The sequence below is a fragment of the Schistocerca piceifrons genome, chromosome 7, assembly GCF_021461385.2.
Source record: "Schistocerca piceifrons isolate TAMUIC-IGC-003096 chromosome 7, iqSchPice1.1, whole genome shotgun sequence".
NCBI classification, from domain to species: Eukaryota; Metazoa; Arthropoda; class Insecta; order Orthoptera; family Acrididae; genus Schistocerca; species Schistocerca piceifrons.
In genome coordinates this window covers 300,637,569-300,643,938 of record NC_060144.1, presented here as the reverse complement: position 1 = coordinate 300,643,938, position 6,370 = coordinate 300,637,569, and positions in this window count along the sequence as shown.

Genomic DNA, 6,370 nt, shown 5'->3' with positions numbered 1-6,370 from the left:
ATAAACCGCTTATAGAAGGCTCTTCAGACCTCTAAGCACAGCATAGCCAGGATCTTAATTAGAGAGATGGTGTCCATGTCGGCTTGAACCTCCCACTGATGTCTCAACGATTCCTCAAATGTTTACATACGTAAGAGAGTATTGTTTGAAATTCAGTTACATCTATAAAAACCGTCCTTCTCAACCAAGTTCCGCCAGTCTGACGAATAACGTAGTTTATCACTCCCTGACAAAAACTACAAGAAGAAACCTAGTGGAACAAAATTGGCCGTATTACAAATGAAAGATTATTTGCTGTAACATCTTCACTGAAATCTTGCCTATGCTGTCAAATCAGTCTGGTACATGGCGGCCAGTGACAAGATACCTACCAACGAGAAGCTGCAGAAAATTCATCTGGTGGCTTCTCCTACCTGCGCTACCTGTGGATTTGTGGACTAATTCATCGACTTATCTGTGGTCTTGCTAAACAAATTACTGATCTTTACTGCAGAAGATTGGCAATCATCGAGCGCTCCACTGACAGACTCATTGACAAGACAGAATTTCTGTGGCCACAGAATTTACTTTAACCCCCGAACGAAAAACAACGCTGTGATCTGGATGCAAGGCCACACCATTGCTTACATCATTTAAAATCGAACAGTGACTTTTACCAACTACTGCTCTTGTATTGGTAATGAACATTTTAAAATCAAATCTGACCTGTACTCTCTCCGAAGTATGGTCAGACATTATGATAGCAAAATCTTGAACTGTGTACTGAGTGATAAAGAAATTTCAAGTATGCTCCGAACGAAGGGACAAAGAGAAGAAACTCCTTCATTTCGTGGCGTAGTAAGAGGTCTCTGGTTTTAGCTGTCTCTTACATTCAGAGAATTATACAAGTATATTTATCTACGTTTTCAAGAAAATTTTTTGGTTTCAAGAAGAAGACCCACTTTTATACTGAAGCGCCAAATAATCTGGAATAGGCATGCGTATTCAAATACAGAGATATGTAAACAGGCAGAACACGGAGCTGCAGTCGGCAACACCCATATAAGACGAAAAGTGTCTGGCGCAGTTGTTAGGCCGGTTAATGCTGCTACAATTGCAGGTTATCAAGCTTTAAGTGAGTTGTGGTGCTATAGCCGGTGTACGAGCGATGGGACACAGCATCTCCGAGGCAGCGATGAAGTGGGGATTTTACCGTACGATCACTGCAAGAGTGTATCGTAAATATCAAGAATCCAGTAAAACATCAAATCTCCGACATTGCTGCGACCGGAAAAATATCATGCAAAAACGTGACCAACGACGACTGAAGAGAATCGTTCAACGTGACAGAACTGCCGCCTTTCCGCAGACTGCTACAGATTTCAATGCTGGGCCATCAAAAAGTGTCAGCGTGCGAACCGTTCAGCGCCGAAGGCCCACTCGTGCACCCATGACGACTACACGACACAAAGCTTTACGCCTCGCCTGCACCCGTCAGCACCGACATTGGACTGTTGGTGAGTGGAAAAATTGCCTGGTTGGACGAGTCTCGTTTCAAATGGTATCGAGCGGATGGATGTGTGCGAGTATGGAGACAACCTCATAAATCCATGGACCTTGCATGGCAGCGGGGGACTGTTTAAGTTGGTGGATGCACTGTAATGGTGTAGAGCGTGTGCAGTTGGACCTCTGATATGTCTAGATACGAATCTGATGGGTGGCACATACGTAAGCATCCTGTCCGATCTTTGCGCGGGTCACCCCGTCGGAGGTTCGAGTCTGCCCTAGGGCATGGGTGTGTGTGTGTGTGTGTGTGTGTGTGTGTGTGTGTGTGTGTGTGTTTTCCTTTGCATCAGTTGGTGTAAGGTAGGCTAAGTAGTGTGTAAGCCTAGGTACTGATGACCTCAGCGGTTTGGTTCCATAGGAATTTACCACAAACTTCCAGAGCCTGCATCCATTCATGTCCACTGTGCATTCCGACGGACTTGGGCAGTTCCATCAAGACAATGCGACATCCCATCTATCCAGAATTGCTACAGAGTTTGAACACATCCGCTGGCGACTAAACACCAAGACATGAATTTTATTGAGCATATTTTAAATGTGTTGCAACGTGCTGTTCAGAACAGATCTCCACCCTCTCGTTCTCTTACCGATTTATGGACATCCTTGCAGGATTGATGGTGACAGTTCCCTCCAGCATTAATTCAGAAATTAGTCGAGTTCATGCCACGTCGAGTTGCGGCACTTCTGCGTGCTCACGGGAGCCTTACACGATGTTAGGCAGGTGTATCAGTTTCTTTGGCTCCTCGGTGTACGTTTTCAAGAAATATTTTTTGTTTCAGGAAGAACATCCTCTTATTTTCACAAAATACAGAATTTTATTTGCTTTACTCAAGGAGGAAGCGTTTATCCTTAACATTGCAAGGAAGACATTACTGCATTGTTTGTTACAAGAAGAGATCAAAATGACTCTGAGCACTATGGGACTTAACTTCTGAGGTCATCAGTCCCCTAGAACTTAGAACTACTTAAACCTAACTAACCTAAGGACATCACATACATCCATGCCCGAGGCAGGATTCGAACCTGCGACCGTAGCGGTCACGCGGTTAAGACGAGATCATTTAATACTTATTTCACAGCACTTCTGTTACAGAAAAAGTAATAATAATGGCGAAGAAGCCAAGCCGATGTGGGGTGGAGAGAGGAGGTGGCGCGATAAGGGGGATGCGTATTAGCTCAATTTGTACTTGAAAAATGTCCACCACGATCACACAGAGACGACACAGTTCACTTTTGACGGATAACTAAGCCGGTGCTGCCCTAGATCCCCGGAAGCGCTCGGGCTCTGGAACACAGCAGTTTTGTTTTCCGCCGGTGCGGGACATTCGGTAATTGTGTAGCAGCGTCGGGTGGCCGGCGAAGCAGATAGCGGGGCAATGTGGCTGTCCCTCGCCGAGCGCTGATACCGTATGGCCGCGTGAAATATTAGAGGGAGCGCCGGCCTGCGAGAGGGAATAGGAACCGGCTGCGGCGGTGGCGGTGGGGGTGTGTACGGCCAGAATGAGCCGGCAGGCGGCGCACAAAGGGCGTGCCGTATTGTGCCCACCGGCAGCAGGCGGTGCGCTGTCGGAACGGGACGTACGGACGTGTCTACGGGCCCGTCTGTCCCCCTATCGGGGCGTTTAGACTGCGCACTGGGTGCCTGTGGGACGAGAACAATGTGCCGGGAAAAATCCACTGATCTCTCTCCTATCCCATCCGCTCCGTCCTATCCCGCTACCCTCTATCTCAGATACATTTAATTAAGCAAGATAAAAAAATTTGTACTTCCGGATAATACCCCTGCTTGAAAATGAAAACAGGAGTAGGATGCGGAAGATTTTAGTCTCGTTTCTTCTCTCTCTCTCATTCTTTTATCAGTCTTCTGTCTGCGGCTTGTGGTCTTGCGGTAGCGTTCTCGCTTCCCCACGCACGGGGTCCCGGGTTAGATTCCTGGCGGGGTCAGGGATTTTCTCTGCCTCGAGATGACTGGGTGTTGTGTGTCTTTCATCATCATTTCATCCTCATTCACTCGCAAGTCGCCGTAGTGGCGTTAAAGAACTTGTGGAGCGGCGGCCGAACCGCCCCGCGAGGGGTCTCCCGGCTACCAATGCCATACGCTCGTTATTATTATCAGTCTTCTGAAGGTTCTGAGCCGGCCGAAGTGGCCGTGCGGTTAAAGGCGCTGCAGTCTGAACCGCAAGACCGCTACGATCGCAGGTTCGAATCCTGCCTCAGGCATGGATGTTTGTGATGTCCTTAGGTTAGTTAGGTTTAACTAGTTCTAAGTTCTAGGGGACTAATGACCTCAGCAGTTGAGTCCCATAGTGCGCAGAGCCATTTAAACCATTTTTTTGACGGTTCTGATGCGGGCCGACACAAATTTTCCTCCACTGCCAAACTTTCCATCTCGCATTATCATTTGAACTCTACGTCCTGAATTATTACACGCATCAAATGGTTCAAACGGCTCTGAGCACTATGGGACTTAACTTCTAAGGTCATCAGTCCCCTAGAACTTAGAACTACTTAAACCTTACGAACCTAAGGACATCACACAAATCCATGCCCGAGGCAGGATTCGAACCTGCGGTCGCGCGGTTCCAGACTGTGGCGCCTAGAAGCGCCCGGCCACCCCGACCGGAATTCCACGCATCAAAAAAATTTTTGCATCACCTCGGTTCCGAGAGTTCCGGAACGTGTACAGAAAATTGGAACAGAGATCAACATAAACATCATTTACGCTATTTTATTGCTCATGAAAACCATACATTGTATGCTGTACCACCATAGAGCGAGAACTTCAGAGGTGGTAGTCCAGTTTGCTGCACACACCGGTACCTGTAATAGCCAGTAGCACGTCCTCTTGCATTGATGCATGCCTGTACTCGTCTTGGCATACTATCCACAAGTTCATCGAGGCACTGTTGGTCCAGATTGTTCCACTCCTAAACGGCGATTCGGCGTAGATTCCTCAAAGTGGTTGGTGGGTAATGTCGTCCATAAACAGCCCTTTTCAATCTATCCCAGGTATGTTCCATAGAGTTCATGTCTGGAAAACACGAGCGATGTCGTTATCCTGAAGGAAGTCATTCACAAGATCGGCACGATGGGAGCGCGAATTGTCCATGAAGACGAATGCCTCGCCAATATGCTGCCGATATGGTTGCACTGTCGGTCAGAGTATGGCATTCCCGTATCGTACAGCCGTTACGGCGCCTACAATGATCACCAGTGGTGAAAAAAAAAAAAAAATAATAATGGTTAAAATGCCTCTGAGCACTATGGGACTTAACTTCTGAGGTCATCAGTCCCCTAGAACTTAGAACTACTTAAACCTAACTAACCTGAGGACATCACACACATCTATGCCCGAGGCAGGATTCGAAGCTGCAACCGTAGCGGTCGCGCGGTTCCAGACTGTAGCGCCTAGAACCGCTCGTCCACTCCGGCCGGCCCACCTTGCTGCACTCGCAGGCGTTCAGCCTGAGGGTTTGCCTCCAAACACATCTCCGAAGACTGTCTGGTTGAAGGTATATGCGACACTCATCGGTGAAGAGAACGTGATGCCAATCCTGAGCGGTCCATTCGGCATGTTGTTGGGCCCATCTGTACCGCGCTGCACGGTGTCGTGGTTGCAAAGATGGACCTCGCCATGGACGTCGGGAGTGAAGTTGCGCATCAAGCAGCCTATTGCGCACAGTTTGAGTCGTAACACGACGTCTTATGGCTGCACGAAAAGCTTTATTCAACATGGTGGCGTTCCTGCCAGGGTTCCTCCGAGCCATAATCCGTAGGTAGCGATCATCCATTGCAGTAGTGGCCCTTGGGTGACCTGAGCGAGGCATGTCACTGACAGTTCCTGTCTCTCTGTATCTCCTCCATGTCCGAACAACATCGCTTTGGTTCACTCCGAGACGCTTGGACACTTCCCTATTTGAGAGCCCTTCCTGGCACAAAGTAACAATGCGCACGCGATCGAACCGCGGTATTGACCGTCTAGGCATGGTTGAACTACGGACAACAAGCCGTATACTTCCTTCCTGGTGGGATGACTGGAACTGATCGGCCGTCGGACTCCCTCCGTCTAATAGGCGCTGCTCAAGCATGGTTGTTTACCTCCTTGGCCGGGTTTAGTGACATCTCTGAACAATCAAAGGGACTGTGTGATGCAATATCCACAGTCAACGTCTATCCTTAGGAGTTCTGGGAAGCGGGGCGATACAATTTTTTTTTTTTTTTTTTTGTTATTTCTATATCCCAATCTCTGTCTTCTCTTACAGTTTTCCCCCCTCTAGAGTTCCCTCAATTACCATGGGAACTGCCTTGATATCTTGGTACATGTCCTATCACCTTGCTCCATCTTCTTGGCAGTATTTTCCACAAGTTTCCATCATCGACAACTGTGCGAGAACCTCCTCAGGACATCTAATTTTCAACGTCTTTCTGTAGCATATTATCTCAAACCACAGGATTTTCTTCTATTCCGTTTTTCCAACAACCTATGGTTCACGCCCATGCATGTTATCCTGAGAACGTACATTCTATAAAACTATTTCCTCGCACTAAGGTCGATATTGGCTCTGAGCACTATGGTTAAAATGCCTCTGAGCACTATGGGACTTAACTTCTGAGGTCATCAGTCCCCTAGAAATTAGAACTACTTAAACGTAACTAGCCTAAGGATATCACACACATCCATGCCCGAGGCAGGATTCGAAGCTGCAACCGTAGCGGTCGCGCGGTTCCAGACTGAAGCGCCTAGAACCGCTCGGCCACGCCGGCCGGCAAGGTCGATGTTCTTTGGATCAGAAATACCCTCTTAGTCTGTGCTCTTCTACTTCTT